Source organism: Sturnira hondurensis, unplaced genomic scaffold (genome assembly GCF_014824575.4).
Source record: "Sturnira hondurensis isolate 20B ecotype Veracruz unplaced genomic scaffold, ASM1482457v3 Scaffold0010128, whole genome shotgun sequence".
Classification (NCBI taxonomy): Eukaryota; Metazoa; Chordata; class Mammalia; order Chiroptera; family Phyllostomidae; genus Sturnira; species Sturnira hondurensis.
The window spans coordinates 14,150,641-14,176,781 of NW_028082759.1; positions in this window are offsets into that span (position 1 = coordinate 14,150,641).

Sequence of the window (26,141 nt, forward strand, 5' to 3'; positions counted from 1 at the left end):
ATCTGTGACCTTTTTACCATATTTGTTACAGACCCCGTACTTCTGTTAATGCATCTAAGATGCCATTTGTTTTTTTCTTTTTTAAAGATTTGATTCATTTATCTTTAGAGGGGAAGGGAAGGAGAGAGGAAGAGAAATATTAATGTATAGTTGCCTCTTGGGCATCCCCTGCTGGGAACTGGCCTGCAACCCAGGCATGTGCCCTGACTGGGAATCGAACCCAGATCCCCTGGTTCACAGGCTCATGCTCAATGCACTGAGCTACATCAGCCAGGGCCCATTTAGTTTTTTTGATACCACCTTTGTTGAGCTATAACTCATAAATCTTGAAATTTGCCCTTTTAAAACGTATAGTTCGGTAGTTTTTAGTATATTCGTAGAATTGTGCAACTATTGCAGCAATCTGATTTTCAAACATCTTCATCGCTCCGAAAGGAAGCCCCACATCCCATTAGCAGTCACTGTCCATCACCTCCACCCTCCGGCCTCTGGAAAGGTGTGTTCTATCCATGTGCTGGAATAACATTCCACTGTAAAAAAAGGAATGGGTACTGACACCTGCTATCACACAAATGAACCTTGAAAACATGGTAAACAAAGGAAGCCAGTCACAAAAGATCACACATGACTCCATGTACATAAAATGCCCAGAATAAGCAAGTCTGTAGACCCATTAGCTTTTGCCAAAAAAGTGTGGTAGACTACATATAACATACAATGTGTCATCTTAACCGTTTTTCAGCGTGCAGCTCAGTGGCATCAAGCACATTCACAGTGTCGTACAACCATCCTCCCCATCCATCTCCAGAACTTTTTCATCACCCCGAACTGAAACTCCGTCCTCATTAAACCACAACTCTCCATTTGCCCCACCTGCAGCCCTCGGCAAAGACCATGCCACTTCCTGTCTCTATGAACGTGACGGTTCTAGAGACACATGACTGGAGTCACGCTTCATTTGTCCTTTGCCTTCTGGGGTATTGTTGTCATGACAGTTTCACAATTCTAGAATAATGTCCGGTTCATCCATGTTGTAGCAGTTGTCAGAATCTCTTTCCTTTTAAGGCTGAGTAATGAGCATGCACATACTACATTTATTTATATAACATTTGTAAGTGTATTCATCGGCCAGTGGACACTTGGTTTGCTTCCATGTCTTGCCTACTGTGATGAGTGCTGCTGCCAACATCAGTGTGTAAACGTCACAGGGGTCTCCGGGATCCTGCTTTCGATTCTTTGAGGTAGATGCCCAGAATTGGAATCCCCAGTCCTATGGTACTTTTGCTTTTAATTTTTTTCAGGAAAAGCCACACTCTGTTCCTCGCTTTTATAAGCAGTCCCAGAAACACACTTTACGCGAATGCTTCAACCCTCCCTCCCTCTCGCATGGAGCAGACCAAAGCTCCCTGCCCATCCATCCCAGGCTCCCGTAGAACGAGGTGAGGAACCGGGAACTCCCCACTACGTTTCATAAACCATCAAGTAATAAAACGTCTCATTAGAAAAAAAAACTCAGTGACTCACACTGATTTTGTTCTGTTTGTTGTCAGTGGAAAAAAAAATCTGAAAGCAGCACTTCATTTTTAATGATCCTGGGAGTCAAGCTTTCCTTGCTGCCCATGAATGTTCAGAGACAAGCCGTTTGTGAAGAGGCAGCTCTTGCGTGTGGGCCAAACCGTGTGTTAGGCACTGGATTTTATTCAGTGCCAGAGAGGATTCAATTTGCATCCCCTAATGGTTTAGTTGCAGTCATGCCTCAAGGCATAGGAATAGACTGGATTTTGTATCACTTTAGTTTTCTGACTCAGAAGGGAGAAGGCAGATTGAAGCAGTTTATAGTTTCTGATTTGGAAAGGAGAGGAGTATTACCCTCTTTCCCTCACCCTCAAGTGCTTTCTTTTTTCCCTCCTAAATGTCACTCTCCCTGGAAAAAAAAAAAAGATAGTCATAGCATTAAATTCTTCAATGTATCACTAACATTTTCTTTGCAGAAGCAAAGGGTGGAAAACTGCCAGGTGGAGAATCCAAGATGGCGGTGTAGTAGGTAGAAGCTGCACTGACCATCTCCCAGGACCAAACTGCAATCACAGCTAATATACAGAGCAATCAACCTGAATAATCAACTGAAGACTGGCTGAAGAAAAGTCTTATAACCAAGGAGTTACAGAAGCCATATGGTGACTGGTAGGGAGGGCCAAGATGTAAAAAGGGCTGGTCCCACCCCACAGGCAGCAGCTGAGGGTCTAAAGGGATATCTCAGCTCAACCACAAGCCAAGCTCCCCAACCCAGATCGCCAGAGGCAGGAAGAGATGCCCATGTAATATCTGGCTATGAAAGTCTGCAAGGCTTCTATCCAGCAGGGAGAGATGGGAGGCCACTAGGGAAATAGGCACCCTCTTAAAAGGCCAACACACAAAATCTCATTCTCAGCCACTCGCCCTGGGCTCCGGTAGAGGGAGGGCCCAGCTGACTAGTTCTGTGAGGAGAGACTGGGGTTCGTGGCTCTGGTGAGAGAGCTAGAGAGACAAGGGGCAGGATCTCTGTGCTCAATCCCTCTCCCATACCCCAGATCACATCTTACTTGGGCGGGGCACCCGCTGTATGTGGTATAAGCCTGGGGGAAAGCAATAGCCCTGCACTCTGGACTCCTTCTTGCCCCATCCTGTGGAGCTTGCGCCCTGCTGAAGAGTCAGGTGCCTGGGACAGGGTGTGAAGGTCTATGCAGACTCAGGGGATGTCAGTGGCTGAGTGGTATGGCTTTGGGAGGGGCCATTTCCCCAGTTTCCTGTGAATCTGACTGGAGCCTCCTCCTCATGGGAGAGCCACTAGCCCCACTCTCTGGGCTCCTGGTGGCCCCACCTCCTGATTCTTGGAGGCTCCGCCCTGCTGAGGTCTGGGCAGAATCCAGAACAGATTGAGCTGTGGGGCTCTGGGGTGGGGGAAATTCCCCCCACATTCCCCAAGCCTGACTGGCACCCCCACCCCCTCATGGGGGATCATCTAGTTTCATCCTCCTGATACGCAGTGGCCCTGCCTTGCTGACGTCAGAGTCTGGGACAGACTGCCTTGTGTGGCTCTAGGATGGAGGCCATTTTTTTCTCACATGTCTTACAAGCGTGGAGCCCTTCTTTCGCATGGCCAATTCTTGGTTGCTTTGGGCCTGATAAATTTGGCTGGCCTCACCCTGATGATTCCTTGAGACCCTGCCCTACTATAAAGGTGTGCAAGCAACTGGCTGGTGGCAGCTAGACATGGCACACCCTGGGACATTTGCTGAGTAGCCTCAGACCCCGCACTGGCACCAAGTGTGAACCTGTATCAGTCTGGTGAACAGCACTCATCCCTACCTGGTGACTCACTGAGTAATCTACTCCACAAAACCCACAAACTGGAAGAGGCTCTTTCACGGACTGAGCTTAACAAGCAGCAGGCAGCCAGAGGCAAGCAAATCTCAGGATGCCTTGAAACTCTTGCTGACCTGTGCCTGGGCCAGGGTGGAGGTGAAAGCCAGCTTTGGTGCACAGCTTGGTCCTTCATGCACATCCAGGCCCAGCAGAGGCAGCCACACATTGTAGCTCACTTCATAGCTCCACACTGGTTGCCCAGGGGCAGTCACAGGCATCGTCTGACATTGGTCTATACCAGAGTTCCTCCCAAGAGGCCCCAAAGCCAATATACACTCAGTGGACAGCTTCAGACAACATCAAAGCAGGATCCAATGAGCTTAACAAGCGGGACTTGTAGGTGATAGTGATGAGAAGCCTTTGAAATTCTTGCTTTAAGTTTTTAAAGGTAATTCTGGCCACTATCCTGAGAATAGATTGCAGAGGTAAAAAAAATGGATGATGAGAGGTGAGTGGTTTGGGCCAGAGAGATGGTAAAGCAGGTGGTTAGAAGTGGTCTTTTCTAGATGTATTTTGTAGGTAGAGCTACTAGGTTTCGTGGATGGATTTGTGTGAGTTTGGAAAATAAAGGAGGCAAGGATGATGACATCAGAGTGATTGACCTGAGCAAATGCTGGGGAGGGAATTGTGAGAAGCTGAGGTGGTGAAGCTACAGGAGAAGGAGACTTTGGAAGGACTATCGGGAACCCAGTTTTACAGATGTTTAGGTCAAAATGCCTATCACACACGTATCCAGTTAGAATCTTGGGTATCTATCAGATATCTGATTCTGGGTGAGTTATGGACATTAACTTCTGATTGGTATAAATTCCTTTGTTTTTGTAAATCACTGTTTGTAATACAAAGAAAAGGTTGGAGGCAGTCTATGCCAGTCATAATAACCCCTGAAGTATTCCAGGGTGTTAGAAGCTCACACAATTACTGACAATGAATGAGGCCAGGACGAATTTTCAGGACATCCAGAAACACGGGAATCAGGAAGGCACAGTGGTGATCTGGGGTGAGTTACAGAGATTTTATTTTATTTTTAAAAGATTTTTAAAATTTAGTTTTTAGAGAGGGGGAAGGGAGGGAGAAAGAAAGGGACAGAAACATCGATGTACAAGAGGTTGCCTCTCACATGCCCCCTACTGGAGACCTAGCCCACAACTCAGGCATGTGCCCTGACTGGAAATTGAACCAGCAAAAGGCCATAGGCTGGCATTCAATCCATTGAGTCACACCAGCCAGGGCAGCATTCCAGGAATTTTAAACAAATCCTGTGCATGACTTTGTCCACGTAATAAGCTTGCAGCCTGGAACTGCTAGCAAAGAAACAGCTCCTGAGGGTGAGTGGTGCCCTCGGTGGGTGCTAGGAGCAACTACCACCAAAGAGCAGCCTCGAGAAGCAACAGATCACTCAAATATCTGAGAGAGAGCGGTTGAATGATCACAACAAGCTGAAGATCTCCATTATGTTTGAGCGAATCATCCTTCAGGAAAGAGTCGGTTGGGGGCCGCCCTGTAGGTGAGAGCTGGGGAAATGTGGTCCTCTGTTGTAAGTCTTTTTAAAACAGTATTCCATGTATTTGTTTTTAGAGAGAGAGGAAGGAAGGGAGAAGGAGAGGGAGAGACACATCGGTGTAAGAGAAAAATCAGTCGTTTGCCCCTTGCATGTGTTCCAACTGGGAACTCGTCCAGCAACCCAGGCGTGTGGACCAGGAGTCAAACCTGCAACCCTTCCCTGTGGGGCGGTGCCCAACAAACGGAGCCACACTGGTCAGGGCATGTGATTCTTAATTAAGAGAAGAAACAACCATTTTCTCTAGAAGATTTCCTACAGTCCAGCTTATAAATTCTGGCCTTTGAATATTTTACAAACTTTAAAGTAATATCCTGGCCCTCAACTGCCTAACCAGGACGATGTGTCCAAGAGAAACTCAGAATATATAAATTTTTCCCAGGGCTAGTATTATGAACTTCTGAGCATCTTAGCCCACATAGAAGATATGGCAGAAATAATCATATGGCATTTTTAAATTGCAAATAAGTACCAAGCAGATCAACTTTATGAGATAGTGAAAGATATTTTTCTTAATACTACTATTTCATTATAAAGGAGTTTTGGGGTTCTTTTTTTTTAAATTTGCCCTCAAGGATTGTTTAATCAAGGTGTAACTGTACTAATATTAAAGAAGTATTTCAACCATTTAATAAAACCATGTCAAAAATACATGGTATATTTTTCTGAAAATTTAAAAAATTCTTCTTATTACTAGCAACCACTTAACAACCCTTAACTATTCAGCTCAATCAATTAAATTAATCCCATGAAATAAAATGTGCCACAGAGATGACATGTGAAATCATTTTTATTCATGGTTAGAGACTCTGAAGATTCTTTTGACAAGCCCTTAAAAATCTTGTAGGTGATGTCGAGAACTTCGGTGTACAAGCGCGCATTCAGTTTTAGGGGAGAAGCCTTCTGATTTGATGACTCAGTTCATGGAGAAGACGAGAAGAGCAACCCCCCGAGCTACACAAAGGCTGCCAGCGCTGTCCCATGCTCATTGCTGGAATTTTCTAGTGCTGAAAAACCGAGAAATATAAATATGCAAAGCTCACGGGCTCTGATCAGCCGGCTGCCTCTCTCAGCCTCTTCCTGCTGAGGAAGTCTCAGGTGCCCCTGGCATTCTAAGCTCTGTGTTCTGAATCCCCAGAGCAGGCAGGAAAAAAGAGAGTGAGGGGGTGGGATTTTTGTTTGTTTTTATAGCAAAATATGATTTTGCCTTTTATGGAGCGTGTGTTTTCAGATAAATATCAGAGCTGAATCGGAACTTGTTGCAGATTTGCCCACCAAGATATGTGTGTGTGGTTCTTCCCAAGGCTAGGCACGAGAAACCCCAGGGGCTGGGCGTGCTATATTATCTTGAGTGGTCTGCAAGTTCTTGCAGTTTTCATCTCTTTCTCTGTTTCTGATTTTTCTCATCCAGAAAATAAAAGCCTAATCACCCAGCTTTATGTATTTCCATACTTGTGTCTATGCTCAAGTTTCTTTAAAAGTCCCGGTCCTTTCTGACAATTAGTGCTTGCTTGTCCATTCTAAGGAACATTTATTTTGCGTAAGGATGATTAATCCAAAAACAGAAATCTAAATCCACCAGCCTCCTTTACATTTTACCCAGTGTCCGATGCTGTCTCCTCGACCTCATACCTGGTCTGTAACTTTTCCTTCCTTGTCTCACTGGGGCCAAACAGTAACCAAACTATCCTGGGCCAACAGTACCACCTACTGGTCATGGAGGTAAATTATCTAATGAGATGACATCATGTACCAGCCATAGTCTTCCACTTTCACTACACTAGAAACTCGGTAAATTGTTTTGAAAATTTCTTTCCCATTGCAAATTGGATGCATCCATGCTATCTCAGTCACCAAAAGAAGCCCCAACACCACTCATTGTTTTAAGTCGCATCCCCATACAGCCCTGCTCATCCCTCTGTAAGACCCAATCTCCTAATCTTCCCCACAACACAAGCCCTTCCACTATAGGCTTTGCAACTCATTGACATCAGCAAAATTACCTATGTCCTCAAAGTCTTCTCCACACTGATCCCACCTCTTTGTTCTAGATGGAACCTCTTCTTCCCGCAGCTGTGGCACTTGCCACCAATTCCAGGTGGCCCCCCCTTTCCTTCTCCCTAAACATTTTTGCTTCCCTTAATGCTCAGCTATTGGTCATCCACTGTTTCACATGTCAATCATCTACAGACTTTGTACTCAGTTCTCGCCACTCCTTGAAGATGCTCATGTTCAAACTGTCACTCTCTCCAACACTGCTCTCCTCAGAATTCTGGGGACAGCAATATCATTGAGAAGGTCTTCACAATAATTTCACCTCTCGGGCTCCCGACAACATCCTCTTCTCCCACAGTCCTGTCCTTCACTTCACTCCAGCTGCCTGTTCTTATGGCCACACCCTGGACATGATCATTCTCAGTAACTGCACCTCCTTTGAAAATTCAGGCGTCCCCCACACACTCCCACCCCTACCTCCCATCCCTCCATCTTAACTTCATCATTTTCAGCACCAGGAGAAACACCTACCCATTGAGCCTAGTATTTGTCCCTCACTTCCCCAAATCAAAATTTACCTCTTTCCTCAATTAGGACTCAATGGTTCAACTTGATAATCCTTGCCATGGCTACATCCCAATTCCCTTGTTCTCTCCCACCATGAACTTGTTCTTAGTCCAATCCAAATTTCTACCCACCTCCTCCTTCTGGTCCCCAGACTATTGAAGGTGGCTGCACGAAAACACGTGCTTACGCTGACAGACCTTACTTCAATCCCTGACTGTTAATCTCAGGTGGACTCAGCGTTGCCAGGGAATTCTCCTGCCTTTGATGAGTCGCTTTCCTCTCTTGTTCTCCTAGAAAACTACGTTGCACCCTTCTTCTCTCCTCAAACCTGCAGCACTTCAACCTTTACTCTCACTGCTACTTTTAATGACCTTGCTCTTCGTTTTACGAAGAAAATAGAGGCCATTGGAAAGAACTCCATATGCTCCCACGAACTTCCCTTCTCCTCTGCCCCCTCCTGCCTTCTCTCTGTTACATGCCATAAATTGTCTCTGCTTCTACATAAGGACAACCCCTTCACGTATAATAAAATGGATGTCCTCTTCCACCCAAGACCATCCTTCTCGAAGATGCTTGTCTTCTCTGCCTCATTGATATTCCTTACTCAGTGGATCATTTTCATCTTTAAACGTGAAACCCAGCCTTGAACACATATGCCCCTCCAGATGCTCCCCCATCCCTCCTCTCCCCTCCGTAGCAAAAATCTTCAAAATGGTGAGCTACATGTACTGTCGGAATTTCTTCTAACATTTCCTGATTGAACTCCAATGGGGCTTGCCTGCTCTGCCACTCAAAGATCCACAGTGATTTCCATGTTGCCAAGCTAACGGTTATTTCTCATTTCTCATCATCCTCTACTGCAGCATTTGGGTCTGTTGATCTCACCCTCCTTCTTAAAATGTTTTCTTTACTTGGCTCGTTTTGTCTCCCTATTTCTCTGGTCATTCCCCAGGGGAAATCCTTGCTGGTTCCTCCTCACGTTCCAGACCTCCAAACTTGAGAGTGCCCAAGTATTCAATCCTCAGATTTTTTCTCTATCATTCAATTTACCTGTCACATCTCACTTCATCCTCTCTCTGATTTAAATGACAACTATCGGTAGGTAACTCCAAATGTAGGTTTCTTCACACCTCTCCTTTGAACTGGAGACTCATATGTCCGACTTCCTACTTGGCATCATCATACGAGAGTCTAACAGACCCCTCAAATTTAATACACCCCAGACTGAACTCGTGGGTGCACACCCTCAGATGCGTTCCTGTCCCTGGTTTTGCTCATGAGAGCGAATGGAACCCTATTCTCTCAGCTTCTTGAGTCCAACATCTGGCGTCATCCTTGCTCTCTCTCTCTTTACTTTTGTTATGGACATTTTTCAACATACACAAAAGCAGGGTGAGCCTGGGTTCCATGCTTTTGGCTCACACTCCACATCTAATCCACCAGCAAATTCTATTTGCTCTGCCGTCAAAGAATATAGAGGCCACTTCTCAGCACCCCATAATTATGCCTGCAAGAGCCTCCTAACTCTTCTGCTCACATCTGCCCTTGCCTCTGTATTTTCAACACAAAAACCAGGTCATTCTTTTGAAATTCACGCGAGATCATATCACTACTCTGCTCAAAACACTCTTCATCTTCAGAGGAAACTCCGAAGCTCTTGAGATAGCTGTGGCCTACCACATGTCTCATTGCTTTCCCACTCATGCCTTCTACTTCCATCCTAATCCACTTTCTCCCCTAACTCACTGTGTGTGCTCTGGCCTCAGGACCTTTGCCCTTTCATTTCTCTGCCTGGAATGCTGCTCCTTTCAACACGTCAAATCTCTGCTCAAATGTGATCTTGTCAGCAAGTCCTTCCCTGAACATTCCGCACCATAGCATCTTTTTTCTTTTTATCATGCCACCGTCACTTGTATCTCTTACTCTGCTTTATTTCTCTTCATGTTTCTTATCTCCTCTGACAAGACTTATGTGTTTTATAATTTTTCTCACTAGAATATAAACTTCATGAGAGTAAAGATTTTATTGTGTTGTTTCTTACCTAATCATTTGAACAGTACACAGTGCATAATAGGAACTAAATAAATGTTTGCCATACAAATCTCCTTGTTTCTTTCTCTAACCCTTACATTTCCATCTCTCCTCTCCTGGTCTTCTGTCTTTCACTGTTTTTTTTTTTTTTTAAACATTTCTGAGTTCTTCAGTAACATCATCCAGGGCCAAAAATAAAATAAAGTAAAATAAAATAAAAAAACCATACACATCTGGGACCTAATTATACAATAAATGTGTGAAGCAGCTGGGTGTAGAAATGCAGGTCTGATGGAATGTGTTTCTCCCATCTAAGACTATTCAAATTCAAATAGCAACATTTAAACAGTGCATTTCTAAGACTGCTTTGGCCTCCAGGCCACGTTTGCCATCCTTGAAAAATTCTGTGACTTTTTAAATTAAATTTGACAAAATCCAAATACACAGTAATCACTTTCAGAATTTCCTCAAGTTTCTATCCAGCAATTCACGCACATTAAACTAAACCTCCTTTTCTTCCAGTTCTAACATTTGAGTTCAACCGTTTTCTTACATTTTTACTAATATAATAAAATTGCTTTTCTACTATTCTCATATGAATTTTAGTGTTTAGTATATAGTATTTTATAGGTGCATTGTGAGGTCCCAGATTCCCTAACACAATCATGTAGGGACTCTTCTTAAGGGAAGCAAATGGGACCGATGAACCGTGACCAGTGTCTCTTTTCCACGAGCGAGGGAGACCGAAATCTGCGCACCGCCTTCTAGAAGACAGCTCACAAGAAAGGCAACCAAGTCATGTCTGAAAGTCCTCTGCTGAAGGCTCTTTTATGGAAGAAAAACCTTCCTCATTTCTTGCAGAACTATTGGTCCCACGGTGTCCCCAGACAAATGAGAAGGCTGTGCTGGATGTGGGCACAGGCCCTGACATCCGCCCTGATAGACTATTAAAGACACAGAACCCAACCCCTGACCCCACCGTTTCACCTGCTCTCTCTGAGCACCATCCAGTTATGCAAACAAGTCATGAGTCACCCTCCATTCTTCCTCCAAGGCTGAGGCCTCTCTCTGCCCTGTGCCCCTCCCACCAGGGGAGAATTCCACCGGCAGGCCCACAGGGGCTCAGGGTGGGACCATCTGCTTCTTCCTCAGCACTGCATGGGATGAGGAATAAAGGCCTTGTCAAGAGTCTTTTCCATTCCCCTGAAACCCTTAAAACTCATGCAGACTCCACGCTGCCTGCCCCATTTAACTAACTAGTACCTCCAAGACCCCAGTCACCTCTGTCTGCATTTCGGCCTTTGATTTCGAATGCTGTCGTCATTGAAAAATGAGTTCCAAAGAAGCTGGTTAACAAGGGAACTTCTAAAACGCAATTCAAGTATAAATTGGGAATACTGCTTCTCAGACAGGACCAGTTAGACACAAGAAAGTTCCAGTCAGGCTGAGTCGCTGCAAATGAAGGAGAGGGCAGCTGACCCCTCCCTCTGGATGTCAGCAGAGTGGGCAGCGCCCCCCGCTCCCCACCCAGTGCTTATGAAGCACGGGGGGCTTTCTTTTTCTTCACAAGCACAGTTTGATGTTAGAGATGGAGACATTTTGCAGGATGAGCCAGATAACAGGAGTGGGTCATGGAGAGGACTATACAAGCACGTCACTCCAAAACGCTCCCTGTAAGAATGGGGTTCGGATGCCCATCGGTAAGTGACTGGATCAAAAAGCTATGGTACATTTACACAATGGAATTCTATGCTGCAGAAAGGAAGAAGGAGCTCCTACCTTTTGCAACATCATGGATGGAACTGGAGAGCATTATGCTGAGTGAAATAAGCCAGGCGGTGAAAGACAAAGACCATATGATCTCACCTTTAACAGGAATCTAAACAACAAAACAAACAAGCAAGCAAAATATGACCAATGACACTCAAATACAGAACAGGCTGATAGGGTCCAGAGGGGAGAGGGGAGGGAATCATAGGGGAAAGGGGGAGGGACTCACATGAATAAGTATAAAGGACACATGGACAATAACTAAGGTCGGGGGTGGAAATGGGAGGGAGGTGGGGAGCACTGGGGGGCAAGGGTGGGAATATAAAACAGAAAACTGTACTTGAATAAGAATTAAATAAATAAATAAATAAATAAATAAATTTAAAAAAAGAATGGGGTTCGGATGCCAAGTCCTAGTGAGGAAGGGGCCCAGCTGCAAACTGCGCTGGCAGGGAGTTCGCTTGCTCACTGCCGGCTCAGCCGAAAGACCAGCCACTTCGAGCAGGGTCCTAAGAAGCAAAGAGATGAGTCAGACTCGAAGGTTAACAGGAAATTGTGTGTTTTCAGAGGTCAGATTTGCTGAAATTTTTGAATAAAGTACAAAAGGGCAAAAGGACCGAAGAGGCTGGTAAAACCAGGCCCCTGTCCCCTGAAGCCAATGACCGAGTGGAAAACCAATTTCATATCCTCACGCCCGGATCTGAAGTGCAGAAAGCAATAGACAGCGGCAAAAGTGTGGGACACAAATTTAATAAAATAATTTTTATGAGATGGAGCATCACGAGCTTCCCTAATTAAACTTTATCCGCACATTCGGGCACTTCTCTCCCTTCTGAGAGCAGTCTGTTCTTTATTTCTTGACTTCCTGTCATTCCTCTTATTGGCAAACAATTATTTTTGCTAAAACCAGTGGACAAAGCCCATAAAGTGACATTGCTGTGCCAACCCTCTTCACCATCTCGAGATCTGAAGAACAAGCACGCACTTCTGGAGGGGAAATAAATTGCCCAGACGTTACTCATCATGGCTGAATGTGCCATGGTTACATAATTTTAAACTAGGTTTTCTGCATGAAGATTGGGAAGATATCCCTTTTAATGGGAGAAAACCATGTTTGCTTTTGGAGACACGGTATCAATTAGATTTTAGATTAAAACATTAACACCTAGGACAGAAGGAAAATGCCCCCACAGGTGCTTAAATATATTCTCTTTTGTCAGCAAGCCACCTGAACTTGATCAGACTGTTTCATGAAAGCACCTCAGAGTGACTTGCCAGCCTCCACAGTTAAAAGTGCCACCTGTAACTGTACCTGCAGTAAGAACAAATTTATGACACAAGTTACTGCAAACTTTTACTGTGAAAGTGCACATCATGTGTCCTCATTAAATATCCTTTTCAGCCGTGGGAAAATCAGCCAGTTGTACCCTGACTGCAGTCTACTGGGAAAGTGCCAGTGCCAAGTGGAGTCTCATAATTTAAGGCAACAACCACATAGAAACGGTCTTGGTGACAAACTTTCATACATCACTTGCTCTATTATATTGGGCTAACTTTTAGATAAGATGATAGATAGATAGACAAAGAGACAGGCATAGATTTAGGAGAAAGTTAAGAATAATGAGTTCCAGTCCCTTAAAAAATAGTTGTGATTTGTGGAAGGGGATGGGACTAATAATACCATTAGGTGCAGTTTGTTGTTTCTTTTTTTAAATTTTTTTTATTTAATTATTTTTCAAGTACAGTTTTCTGTCTGTTTCTTTAAGATAAAAGACCCTTAGCTATGAGTAAAGTGATACATCACACCACATTCTTTCAAGTCACTATTTCTTAAGAGATCAGTGTCCTCCACTTGCTGAGAGTCTATAAGAAACCCAGTGGTGCTGGCAACAGCCTCGGACTATTTTCTTGGAAAAAGTAAGGATGATTATGACCTATGGACCCCCAGACCCTGTAGCGGATGCAGTTGTCGCAATGGGAGCCCAAGCCTCCAGAGCTGCTTGTCCAAGATGAATTCATAGTGGGGCCCCTGTGATACTGGTTTGCTTTCATTATCTCATTGCTTTTCTTTTTTTAAAATATATTTTATTGATTATACCATTACAGCTGTTCTATTCCCCCGCTTCATTCCCCTCCACCCGCACACTCCCTCCCTCACTATTCTCCCCTCCTTAGTTTATAACTATGTGTCTCAATTTCTTTAGATTCTATATTTCCCCCACTATTCTTGCCCTCCCCCTATCTATTTTCTACCTACCACCTATGCTATCTTCTGTGCCTTCTCCCCCCTTCTCCTCCTCCCACTCCGCTGTTTCTAACCCTCCATGTGTTCTTCATTTCTATGGTTCCACTCCTGATCTAGCTGTCCTCTTGGTTTGCTTTTGTTTTAGGTGTGGTTGTTAATAACTGTGTGTTTGCTGTCCTTTCACTGTTAATATTTTTCATCTTCTTTTTCTTATATAAGTCCCTTTAGCATTTCATATAATAAGGGCTTGGTGATGATGAACTCCTTGAACTTGACCTTATCTGAGAAGCACTTTATCTGTCCTTCCATTCTAAATGAAAGTTTTGCTGGATAAAGCAATCTTGGCTGTAGGTCTTTGGATTTCATGACTTGGAATACTTCTTTCCAGCCCCTTCTTGCCTGTAAGGTCTCTTTTGAGAAATCCGCTGACAGTCTGATGGGTACTCCTTTGTAGGTGACTGTCCCCTTATCCCTTGCTGCTTCTAGGATTCTCTCCTTCATTTTGGTCTTGGCTAATGTAATTATGATGTGCCTTGGTGTGTTCCTTCTTGGGTCCAACTTCTTTGGCACTCTCTGAGCTTCCTGGATTTCCTGGAAGTCTATTTCCTTTGCCAGACTGGGGAAGTTCTCCTTTATTATTTGTTCAAATAAGTTTTCCACTCGTGGCTGTTTCTTTCCCCCTTCTGGTACCCCTATAATCCGGATGTTGGAACGTTTAAAGATGTCCTGGAGGTTCCTAAGCCTCTCCTCATTTTTTTGAATTCTCATTTCTTCATTCCTTTCTGGTTGGATGTTTCATTCTTCCTTCTGGTCCATTCCATTGATTTGAGTCCCAGTTTCCTTTCAATCGCTCTTGGTTTCCTGGACATCTCCCTTCATTTCAATTAGTTTAGCCTTCATATGTTCCTCTAATTTATGACGGTACTCTACCAGTTCTGTGAGCATCCTGATAAATAGTGTCTTAAATTGGGCTTCTGAGAGGCTGGCAATATGTTGGTTGCTTAGAGTTATTGGCTCTGGGACTTTGAGTTCTTCTTGCACCATCTTTTGGGCTGTTCGTGCCTGTTAAGTAGCAGGATCGGAGCCCTAGGTTTTCACCAGAGCAGGGCAACTAAGTCGCTGGGTTGTGACGTTGTATGTGGGGGCGGGGTCAAAGAGGGACAATGGCTTCCCTCCGCCGCCTGCAGCCGTGACCACCACCAGCACCGCAGCCATCACTGTCACCAGGCCCACGCGCCTCGCTCCACTGCACGCGAGTGTGCCACCACTGTCAACCCTCCACCACTGGGTTTGCCCCCTGGGGCCTGTGTGGTCCGTCTTACTCCGCACGAATGTGTGACCTTGGTCAGTCTGCCCCGCACCCCGACTAGGTCTGGGCTGCCTGTGCTCCTAGGTCTGTCCTTCCCGACCCTGCTCCGCTGCTGGCTCCACCTCTCTTACCGTCCTCATTGAACGGTTCGTAGCTGTCGGACTTCCATATAATTCCATTTTCTGGTCTCTGGGTGTGTCTTAGTTCTCCAAAACTTTTGTTGTATTGAAACTTGGTTGTGGGAGAAGGCACAGTGTTCCCACCTATGCCTCCATCTTGGCGGAAGTCCTCATTGTTTTTCATGGAGAAACAAAAAGCTTCCCGGGATTTTGCCTTCATGAAGGAGGCAAGGAAGCTGTGTGTGTGTGGGTGGGGAGGGTTTGTCAGGGTGGGGGGCGGAGTGTAGGTAAAACAAGGGGGTAAATAGAAGAAGAGTCCAAAGAAGGGGTCTCTACTCATTACCATTACAATTTTCTTGCCCCAAATTAAAAAAAATTAAACATAAATATAAACATAGGCAGATTATTTGCTGTGGTCCATGCTAAATAGAACCTAAATAAAAGGATGCCAAGTGTTGATGGAATCAGTGTCTTTCAGCATCGTGATATAGGCTTTCTTCATTTCCAAAAGCAGAATAGGAAACTTGAAAAAGCTACCCAGTGTTCAGGAATATTTTACTTACTATTTTAATAAACCTTTGTTTATGCCTAGAGGTGCCATTAAATTACCAGCCAGACATTAATACACAGCTCACTGGGGACTGGTGTGTTCCCACTGCTGGGCGTTTCACTTGGGGCTTGCTCGCTGCTCGGCCTAGACACAGCTACTGGGCAGGGATCTAAAAAATAGCCTGTGCTTTGTGTCCACCCCAAGATTGTTTCTCTAGCATACTTTAGGATGAACAGCTATTAATGAGGGGGATCAACTAACCATAATAGCAGGCTTTTAAAACTATTTGAGACATCTTTAGACATTTTTTTCTCTGTGATTACAGTGGAAGATGATTTAATTTTTTTTGTTGTTTGAGGTAGTGACTGAAAATAGGGTGGCTGATGCTGAATAGTAGGTTTTGACCTTTTCTACTCTAAGTTCAGAGCTTGGCTCAAGAGTCAAATGTTCAGAGACTGCTGTACCAGGAGATGCCAGTTTCCACCTGTGCAAAACAGGCCAGTTATTATGTATTTCAGAAAATCAATCAGAACATTGCATGAAACGAGAGTCTGAATGTGTTTGGTACATTAACGCTAATTATACAATAATAATTAGATGATAAATAATTCATCACGTATCAGTACAATGTGTTCATGGCGTTACATTTCTTTGATGGGTGATCTTGATTTTTTTCCCCCCAGCACTTAAAAAATAAGAATGCGACCAAGAAACTAAGACTTAAAGCTCTAAGTGCCTTTTTCTTTGTGTTCATAATGTGAATCGGAACATAGAAGTTCTATCCAGTGATTTAAAATGCATTTTCATACTGTTTTCAGGTGCTGGAAGCAAATACCATAGCAGCAGGATAAAAATAAAAACGCAATGCTGTTGAACTGGGGCTGTTTTTCTCTGCTAGACAGGATGCAGAGCGCTTTCTCGACTTCGCGAACTGGTGGAACTCCGTGACTTGCCTCTGTGGCTCTCAGAGCTGTCGGCTGTCGTTCCAGCTGCGTGGCTGCTTGGCAGAGCTTCCAAAACATACTCCTTGGAGGCCTGTTTCACTTATTTTTTGAATACAGATGAGCAGATCCAAGAGCCAGGTAAAACTTGAGTTATGATTGAATTTTGTTTTAGCATCACTAAAAGCATGAGTCTATGGTAATTTCCCCCGATATAGTATAGGAGTATAAACACTAAACATAAACATTGGATAAAACACAAAAGGGCATGGACACTGTTAACATATTTTGAGGATGTGATTCTAGACTTCGCTGTTAAGATCACAAACACACAAACACCCTGTCCTGACAATTTTGTAAAATTTTATAAAAATGAAAATACCAGCCCATAAAGGTACACGTGCAAAGGTATTTGCAGTAGCTTTGCTCACAATGGCAAAAAACAAAAAACAACAAAAAAACACCCCAAACCAGACACAAATGGATGCTCATCAGTGGGGATGCAGATAAGTAAACTGTGGTTCATCCATACCGCAGGTGGCAAACACAAGGCCTGATGGGCAGAATCCGGCCCTCCGCCTTGTTTTATCCGGCCCGACACCTTGTTTCTACCCGGCAGCAGCGCAGAGCTCCTTGCTCCAAGTCAAGGAGTGGTTACATTTATACAGTCCTAAAATCACATTTGGCCCTTTGAAGGCAACCACGAGGTTGATGTGGTCCCCAGTGCAATGAGTTTGACACCCCTGCTCTATACCAGGATGTTCACTGAAGAAAATGTGTCAGTTTCTTATTGATTGATTTGGGGTGATTTTTCACACTATGAGTTCAAGTGAGAAAAAAGTTTTCCAACATCTTTTCATGGTAGTGGTGAGGAGAAATGGATAAGAGGGAAAGAAAAGAGGTAAGTGATTTAACAAAGTGTTTTTTAAAGTATTTTCAATAAAATACATGTATAATGTGATCCCTTTATTCAAAATTTTATATCTGAGCACATAAGCCTGAAGAGCTGTAGTAAAGAATAGTTACTAAGTGTTAAGAGTTGGTTACCTCAGGGGACTTTTAGTTTCTTATTTGATTTTTTTCGGTTCTGGATGACTAGAATATAGCATATTTAATATGTGTGATGACATAAAAAGAGACAAAGAGTTGTCAGTAAAAAGTAATTTCAATATTATAAAAACATTTTGAAAAACTTTAAAAAATTATAAAATACAGAACACATAAACAGGTTTTTACAAGTTCAAAAGTTAATACATATATATTTTCAAATATAAGTTTATTCTTTGGCCAACTTGTACAAATTCTTTTAATTTGACAGATTTTTTAAAATTTCCATAAAAGATTTGTATTATGCCAATCTACTATAAGCCAAGTATAAAAACTAGACCATTTGCAAACTCTAGTTGTATTCAATGGCCCTTAACACCAACGAGAATATCTGTCTAAATTGGATATTCAGGCTTTGAAGTGTTAGGTTTTGATAAAGAAAGTCAGAATGGACAACACAAACTGTTCCTCCCTGTGCAGAAGTGAAGTCCATTTCCTTCCAAGGGCTGGAAGAACCATGAAAGCCCAAAGTTTCCAATACCCCCCACAAAAGCCATCTAGAGATAGGTACGCATCACAGCACCACGGACTTGTCTTGAGCTGAGTACAGTGGAATGAGCCTCTTGCTTGCCATCCATGGAAATAACAATGTCTACTGTAGTGGAGAAAAAATATCTTGTCCTTTTCCCCTTATGTTCTCAGCTGTGGTCTCTGTGACAAAGGACAGATGACGGAGAGAAGCACACAAATTTATTTAATACATGTTTTACCTGACACAGAAGCTTCATGGCAGTTAAACGCACGCGTTTCCATGCCAGGTCTGATGAAGAGAGGAGGGTCGGGGGAAATGCGGTGGGACAAACGACTGCAACAACCGAAGAAACCGGAAAGGGTTTGAGACAAGTGTCTGCTCCTCGAGATTCTTCTCGGAGTCTGTCTGTCCTTGGAATTATGGATGTTCTTTTTCAGGGAGACACCGCTCATATGAAGGTTTTATGACCTTTAGAGAAAGGTCAGAGGGTCCTTCCTGCACCGCTCATTTCTCACATTCCCTCAGCTTGAAGCATCTAATGTGTTAAGGTGTTATGTTTGGGGTGGCGTGTGTCCTGAAGGAACCCTGTCACTGCCATTTTCTGATCATTGAGATTGTGCACTAAGGTAGGTGCTTTCTATACATCATCATCTACCCTATTTTATTTTTTAAAAATTTTATTTATTTTTAGAGAGGGGGAGGGAGCAAGAAAGAGAGGGAAAGAAATGTCCATGTGTGAGAGATACATTGACTGGTTGCCTCTCACACACTCCTAAGTAGAGACCTGGCCTGCAACCCAGTCATGCAGTTATATGCCCTGACTGGGAATCGAACCAGCGACCTTTCTGTTTGCAGGCCAGTGCTCAATCTAGTGAGACACACCAGCCAGGGCCTTTAGCTTCTTTAATGTTTCCATAACAGACAAGCCTGTTATCTTTGCATGGCTTCCTTTCTCACTTCACTCAGGTCTCCAATGGTTACCCTCAGATCCCTAGTTACCCTGACTAAGTCAGTAAGCCTGGCCCTGGGCTAGGGGCCAGGCCTTGGTGGTTTTGGGCCCAGAACTCTGAACCGGTCCAGAACTTCTTAGTTGCTCTGTGAATATTTGTTGAATACATGAATTATTCTCCCCTGTCAAATAAGGTCATCAACCTCCACTTTTTTGTTTCCTTTGTTTTTTCATTTATTAACTCAACAAATATTTATTAAGCACCAACTATATTCAGGTCTCCAGGCCTTCAGAATGCGCCAGTGAACAAAAAGACTAAATTTCTGCTTCCTTCGAGCTTACCTTTTAATCATTAAAATATTAAGTTCCTTTTTCCCCCCAAATAGTTTCCCTGGTTGCCATAAAAGTCATAACAAATGTAAACACTGTCCATTTCCTTCTATGGAAATGTATATACGCTTCTTTTAGAAATTATAGAAATTAGGCAAAGTCTTTACATTTCATTTTTTGGTAAATATTGAATTCTGTGTATCTGAGTAGGTGGTTGAAGGAGTAAAATGAACTTATTATAAACTAATGATAGAAATGATTATTTAATAAGACCATTGTTCTTATACAAGATCATGATAAAAAAAATCAAGGCAGAATTAATTTTGAACCCAGTTTTTCCTATTTCTTGGTTGTATCAATAGATTTGAGCACTTAAAATATGGTTTTACCAAGCCTAATACATTTGATTCCTTCTAAGGAAAAAAATGCTCTGTAACTGCCTATGTAGCTTCAATCAGGAATCAGATAACTTCATTTATTTGTTTGTTTTTAACCCAGTGCTAATCCTGAGTAAATGTGCTGAGTCGGAAACCATGTGAGCGTCCTTCTCAGTAAAATGGGGGTAACAATGCTTGCTCTGTCTGTGCTACAAACTGTGAGAAATGAATCCCCGTGGGTTTTAATAATTGTAAAGTGCCACAAATAACTATATATAAAGTATAATTTTTACTTGGTACAATTTTAAGAGTAAAAAAATGGAGCCTTCTAGTACCTGACACATATCTAAATAGTTATAGAATAAAAAAATCAAATTTGATGATAATATTCAAATATACTCCATCATAATGAAATGAATATAAGACTCTAAGAATAACCAATTTCAAGGCTGCATTGGTCTTAAAGAACAAGAATAACTCAGGAATTCACTTGACTGCCGTATCAAATGTAGAGTTCTAGAACGCCAAAAGACAAGCTCAGGCTGCTAGGAAATTCCAATTCTTTTGGTATTTTCCCCTTGATAATTGAAGTGGGTAGATCAACATAAACACAAAAAGTAAGGTGTTATTCAATGTAGATAAAGAAAAAATTTTGCTACAATAGCACAGGGTTAAAACTGACCTTGGCATTTGTGGAGTAATACTCGGCAGAGGGCAGCTCAGACAGGAAGGAGTGGTCTCACAGCTGGGCTTCTTCCTGTTTCACGTACCAAGGGCTCTGCTAGAATCCACAGGTTTGGCTGCTGGTCCAGCACCCCTGACCCATCGGTGCACAGCGGCCTTTGATCTTCTCCATCTACTGACCTGCTGGCAAATTCTCTTTGGCTTCTTTGCGCAGGACTTGCCACAGACTGAGCACCAGGTGTGTGCTGGGGTTGGAGACCCCAGGAGCGTCAAGGGTACTTCCTAAAGGAGGAAACCTAAAGCGGGTCCTGACAAAGGAGCAGAAATTGTGCAGAAGAGCAAACATACAGTGGGGGGCGGGGAAGAAGACAACGTGCATCTGTAAAAACAGGAAGGGAGCCAGATGATAGAGGCCCATGCTTCACGTCCAGGAGTTTGGATTCTGTCTAACAGACCTAGAGCACCTTGAATGCTTTCAAGTAGAGCAGTTACAAATGGACGTTTGGATTCTACGTGAATAAGATAACCCCACGGATTTCAGAGGGGCCAGTGGTGACCGTGGGTGGGTAGGAGCCTGTGGGGAGTCGACACGATAATTTCGGGTTTTACCATTGACCTCAGCAGCTGCAGGCAGATCAGCAAACTCATTTCCACAACATGCATCATCGGGGAAGCCTTTCAACTTGGAGAATAGACTGTTGTCATGCAGCAAAGGACAGGAAGTGAGAGAGAACATTACCAGTCTTCTTTCCAACTCTGTCAGAGTCCCAGCAAGTGAAACGGTGTGCTGCCCAGGGCAGGAATGCAGGCAAGTGCGGAGCTAGCTTTAGTGCACAGACCTGGGGAACGCTGGCCCTCAAGTCCCATGGTGCCTGGCCGACTGAGCTAAAGGGGCTGCTTTAAAAAAAACACCTGTGGTGACGGAACAAGGGCCTGGAGGGTGGGAAGTGGGTGATGAGTCCTGGATGGCCTCCTGGTTTGTGATGTGGGGTGACTGGGAAAGCAGCGTTGCTGAAAATGCTTAGGTTGGCATTTCTCCAAATAAAGCTTTCATTAGGAAATGAGAGCAAGTAGAAGCAAGAGCATAAAAGCACACAATGTGGACTTCTAAATTAACATTAAGATCTAGCTGTTCATTGAAAGGTATACTGGCTATTAAGGTCTCATGCTTGTCTCGACTCTGTTTGGGGGCCCTGGGATGTTTCTCCTCCTGGTGGCTTTAGGACTTCTTACTCACAGGGAGGGGTAGGCTCAGTAGAGGGTCCCCCAGATCAGCCGATATGATTCCCAGATTAGAGAGTGAGAGCTCTATAGGAAATCCCAGCTTCTCATCTAAAGCTTTCAGGACCTTGGAGCTGATTGGTTGGTGAATTGAAAAAGGCAGTTAGAGCAGCGATATATGTAAACTACCTTTTCAAAGTTTAAGTTGAAATATACCTTATATATGTGGGTGTATGTTTGTGTGTAAATGGATACATACACCAAAAACATAAATGTCTATTCATTTTTATTTTATTTTTTTCTCTTCTTTTATTGTTGTTCAAATATACTTGTCTCCATTTCCCCCTGCCCCACCCACCCCTACCTGCCACCCTCAATCCAACTGACCTTTGGCTTTGTCCATGAGTCCTTTATCCATGTTCCTTGATGACCCTTCCCCTATTTTCCCTCATTATTCCTCTCCCCCCATCTTTTGGTTACTGTCAGTTTGTTCTTTATTTCAATGTCTCCGGTTGTATTTTGCTCAGTTGTATTTTGCTTCTTTGTTTTGTTGATTAGGTTCCACATGTAGGTGAGATCATAAGGTGTTTGTCTTTCACCGCCTGGCTTATTTCACTGAGTATAATGTCTATTCATTTTTACAACACTTTGCTGTAAGGCTAAGTTCTCTGAGTGTACATAATTGTTTCTGAATAATCACAGCCACACACATCATCTACAATTTTCAGTTTCCATTTTTTTGACGTCTATAAGAATTGTGAAATAATCTCAGTGCGGAAACTTAGATTTTGATAATTTTCTCCTGACATTTTTTTGGTGTCTCACCCATATACATGACAGTAGTTTTTAAGTAGTGTTTCCAGAGCATTCTAGTTAGTCTTCACAAAACAATGAACTTCTTTCTTTTGTACTCATGCTTTATTAGTCTAGGTAACATTGAATTAAATAATATAATTTAAATACCAAGAGCAAAAGGCAAAAACTGGTTTGGAAACAAGTACAACTGACTCCTGGTAAGAGCATGTCTGCAATAGTCTCAAGTAGCTTCTCATTAGCATTTGAGAACAACTCCCAAGCAGCTTCTAACTGGAATTTAGGAATTAGAAAGGTCTGGATTAAATGCAGACTCTGTCATTGACTTTCTAGCTCCATCAATGGTTTACTGAGTAAGCTGTTCATTCTTCCTGAGCCTTGGTTTCTTTGAAGGCAGCCAGGTAATCATAACGCCTAAATTTCAGTTTTCAGCGACTGGCGCAGATGAGCCAACGTGAGAGAGCTCCTGGTACCTGGCAGGTGTTTGGTAAATGTTCATTTCCTCACTGCCTGGCGAAACAGAGAGATACATTTCCATCCTCAGCGCCTCTGCCAACTCTTCTTTGTCCATATAATGCATCGTTGTCCAGGCTTCTAAAATAGTCAAATCGAGCTGATTTAATCCAGGAAATAAAGGTTCTCAAGAAACGCTTCATGGATTATCCCAGTCAGTTGAAAGTTCCACAGAATAAAAATCAGTGGGTCTCTGATCTAGAACACAGGTGAATGTTGAAAAGCAAGTAACAAGGTTAGTATTTACAGGTTCACCTATAAGTGTGCTCCCTTCCTCCCCTCCACACCCTTCTGTAGTGATGACCATTCCCGGTGACTGGTGAACTAGAGAAAGGGAAGGACAGGGAGGAAGGGTCTTGAATGCCACAGGCTTATTTTGTAGCTTTCTCTTTCTATACCTCATTCTTCTGCCCATATGCAAGGGTATTCTCTCGAGGTGATAAAATTATGCCCCCTGACCCTTGGCCAGAGCCTGAATAGTCATGGTCAACCTCAACAGGCCTGTCTTCGGATCCACCGTGAGTTCTATTCCGATCCTCTCAACACCCTCTGTGTCGGGCTTTGCCTGTTTTCGTTCCAACACTGGGTCTGGTGATGATGGAGGAGGGTAATATGGGCTATTTTCCCTCACAGAGATATTATAAGGATAAATGAAATGATATTCATACAGCACTTTAGGATGTTCTTATAAAATGCACCTTTGTAAATATGAAGTATTCTAACAGGCCAGTGACTGCAACTTCTATTTAAACTAAAAATTGCTGACAATGATTGCAGCCCTAGAAAGTAAACACATCAGCCTGAAATTGAAGTGCACTTTGCCATGTAGCAGGATGCTGATCGCATATCTGGGCCTTTACTGCAAATAAGGCAAAATGTTAGCGTGGATCGCTGTGCACAGCTCCTCCTGCTCTGCTCTGTGGCATCTGAAGTCAATGGCCTGGGTGCGCGTTCTTTGTGATTCAGGAACATCTGGAAGTGTGGCTTAGTCTGATAGCGTCCAAGGGCATTGCAGCCTGTCTCAGGAAAGCTAAGATTAGTGGCATCTTGAGCATATTGATCTGCAGCAGGATCCAAGCCTGCTCTTGTGATTAGCTACAGTCCCTTGGGCCACATTAAAGCCATCTCATTGGGATTAGTCCAAAGCCAGATCAAAGTGGCTCTGGGAAAGCTTCAACCTGATGACTGGAGGGACTCTCTCTCCTCCCTCAGGTGGCCGTGGTCTGAGAATGGGGCCATGTTTCTGGAACATGTTTGGAGCTATGTGTATACAAACACATATCACCCACTGAGAGTGTACTAGGGGATGTTCTAACAATGGGCCAGGGCACTGATGTGTTTTACACTCTAACCAGCAGAAGATGGCCCAGGACTACCAGAGATCCCACACGAGGTGCACACTGGGGGGCAGAGCACAATGACTTGGCGGTGGTGAAGCCCTTGTGTTTTGACAGAGCACCGAGCCAGCAAGTGCAGGAGGGAGAAGTAGCAAGAAAACGAGTCTCGGGGAGTGCCGCCCCGGTAGGTAGCTGGGCAGCTGTGCAAGTGAGCCCTAGCTGTGGAGTCATGTAGAATAAAGCTTCACAGACTCAGCAATGGAAACACAGACATTCCAGCGAGAGGCAGAGGCTGACGATGTCAACCCACTGGATCCAAACAGCCATAGCAGCAGAAGCTGCAGTGCACTTGCCCCTTGCTCTCCGCTGTGGAGTTTTCCTTAGGCCCCGTTTGCCCTCCTGATCTAACTGTGTAGTGGGATCTATTTAAAAGCTTACAGGAGAAAAAATACAACCTAAAAATAACTGGTGACTTTACTATTGGCTGATGATATGCCTACCAATGCGCTAAATCATATCTCAGGAACAATGTGCTTGTTTTTATTTTTAATTTTTTTAACCTGCACCTGAGGACATTTTTTTTCCATTGCTTTTTTACAGAGAGAGGGTTGGAGAGAAAAACATTGATGCTAGAAAGAAGCATTGGTTTGCTGTCTCATGCACAAGCCTGGACAGTGAATCATATGTACCTGGACCGGGGATCAAACCCACAACCCAGGTATGTGCCTTGATAAGAAATTGAATTCCCAGCCTTTAGGTTATAGAACAATGCTCCAACCAACCGAGCCACACTAACCAGGGCTGTGCTTTTTTTTTAAGTTTTGCATTTCAAATCTGGAGATTTGGTATTCTTTTTGGGTCTATTCTTAAGTAACTTCAGAGAAGGTGTTAACTTTTGGGTGCTTCTACATCCATGTTTTTGAAATGAGAAGAATTGTAGGTATTTGCCCTGTCTGAAGATTCTACAAAAGCATTAGCTGTCTTGCTGTCACTGTATGTTTTTTGCTAAAATATTTGAGACTTTCATCTTGTTCTATTCCTAACTCTATTCCACAAATTTAATGTTCGAGGTTACTGTTAACTTTTCTCCTCATTAAGAACAGGAAGAAGGACAGGGGAGAGAGTTAATATTTATTGACCACTAACTCTACTGCTAGGTGCCTTACCTGTATTTAACTCTCATGACAACTTTATGAAATAGGTATTATTAACCATGGTATGTTTCATTAGGGAGCAGGAGGGTCATTTGCTTCTCGATGAGATAGCATGTGATTTTTTATGCAATTCTCAAAACTAACAACAAAATCATGACTTTGATGTCATCTTTGAGGATTCAGTTTTGCTAGATATTAACCCTGCTCCTTGACTTTTCTGTTCTATCAGTGAAGAAGCAGACCTGTAACTGCGGTTAGGTACTTTACTCAGATGGTGGACGTGATGTTTGAAGCCTTCAGGTTTTCACTTTCTTGCATTCTTGAGTGTTTTAAAGTAAGGCATGTCAGATGGATTTTAGAAGGGCGTTCATATTCTAAGTAGTAATCACTACTTACCCTTCGCAATAAATCTTAAGGTAGATGACTAAAATGATCATGAGAAAGTCATAAAACATGAAAATGGAATCATTTAAAAGATGTTTATTCTGTCCTTCCTTATTTTTTTTTTTTAGTGTTTGCTTTTAGAAAATGCAACAACTAGGAATAATACTATGACATCTGGTATGCCTCAGCTGTTTGCAACGTGGTACCAAGTGAGGAGACATAACAATTTCAAGAAAAGGGGAGAAAAACGGACTTGGCAAAGCACTTTTTTTTTTTGTTGCTTTTTCCCTATGTTCTTCTAGAAAGC